Below are 1,563 nucleotides of genomic sequence, written 5' to 3'. Positions count from 1 at the left end.
GGCGCGGTCAAAGTCCAACGAAATTATCTCGGCGTATCATTGTACCGCGGGGGGTTTCACGGCCAGCACAGGGGGCTTCGGACCTCGAACACGCGTCTAAGCGGGGGTCTGATCGTCCCGTCGGCTACCGTGCGCGCCTGTCAACGATGTCTAACCGAGGATCGACGTCGATCGATCGTTCGATCTAGTTATCGATCGATCTACGAATTGGGTGCCCGGTTAAACCGGTTCCCCTTCTCGACGCCTCTCACCATTTGCAAACGGGAACAATTTTTTTTCGCGACTGCCTCGCAGCTGTCAGCTCGGCCGTGTTTCTTGATTACTTTATCTCGATAGAACGTGGCCCTCCGGTTGCTCGACTGTATCGCGTACTACGCTTTGCAGCGACTCGCTACACCGATTAGGCTGGCGATCGCTTTCTCTCGTGTATTTTCGCTATCTTCGAAACTATCCCGAGCCGATAAGAAATCCGTTCGATTCTCGGATTGTAGAATTCTGGCGAAAGCGGAGGCGCGCAGGAAGAACATTCGACATGGTCAGACGCGTTCTTGCAGACAAGCCGATCGAGCGATCGGCCGAGGCTCTCGGGTCGGCGCGTTTGAACCGTCCCTCCTCCTCTTGTCCGCTTTAATTATTTTCCATTATTGCCCGCCGCGTCCGGCCATTGTGTCTTGCTCGGGATCACCCGCTCCCGGCACTTTCGGGCCCCGATCTCTCGCGAACCTGGGCTTTGTTGTCGACGCCTCGATCGCGCGATCATCGTTCAGATCGGCATCGACGGCGTTGCCGCTTCTACGGTGGCCGGATTTCGCGGAACGCAGGGAAACAACGCGAGAGCTCCCTTTCCTGGGACTACCCTGTGTTTAAAGTGGAAGTCGGCAGTTAACGTCCAATTAATCTCGTCACCGAGGAAACGAGTGCGAATCGGCCACGGACGCGCAAGTGCATCGTCATTTTTGTCCGACCCACGCCGAAGGGTGCTATTAGACGAGGAGGCGTCGTGGAAATTGTAAAAGATAGTTTACACACTGTCGGAGTATCGTTTCGTTCGCACGCCGCTTCCTGTATAACCAGGATGACGCGCGTAAAATTAGAAAGCTCCGAACTAAGGTTAAAGGAGCAGCCGAAACGGGAAGACGGTCTCGACAATTACGATCGGACCCGATTCACCGATATTTTCCACGCGATCGGCAGGTGGACACCGGTTGAGCGTCACTGATACATGATTGATTCCCAGCAGACAAGGCGCAGACAACCCCTTTGCCCCCTCTACCTGATCACGATGCCGGTATACCTGTGTCCCCTTTCCCCGCGCGCACACCTTTGTCTTTCTCCGTTACGATCTTGCTCTCGCCGACTTTCGAGGAACGACGCGGTTTCGAGACGTTGCGGCGTTCCTCTCTCTTTTTTCCTTTCTCGTCCCTCCTCGATACTCTCTCTCGCGTGCTCCGTTTCTTCGTCTCGCCAAGTTCCCGTCCAGATGCTGTCTTCTCCTCGCTGTCGAATAGGTGTGCAACGATAGCAGGGTAAGGAGAAAGCTCGCGTGAGGGTGCGGAGAGGAGG

The 1,563-nt window shown here is 55.4% G+C and overlaps 1 protein-coding gene across 4 annotated transcripts in view; it reads right to left on the bottom strand.

The window, feature by feature from the left end:
* LOC100741294 (dachshund homolog 1) overlaps window positions 1-1,563 on the bottom strand; it is a 153,444-nt gene that overhangs the window by 12,070 nt on the left and 139,811 nt on the right. The gene's annotated exons all lie outside the window — the stretch shown is intronic.

The sequence above is a fragment of the Bombus impatiens genome, unplaced genomic scaffold, assembly GCF_000188095.3.
Source record: "Bombus impatiens unplaced genomic scaffold, BIMP_2.2 scf_0129, whole genome shotgun sequence".
Classification (NCBI taxonomy): Eukaryota; Metazoa; Arthropoda; class Insecta; order Hymenoptera; family Apidae; genus Bombus; species Bombus impatiens.
Note: the sequence above shows the minus strand (reverse complement) of the source record. Positions and strands in the feature narration are given on the sequence as shown.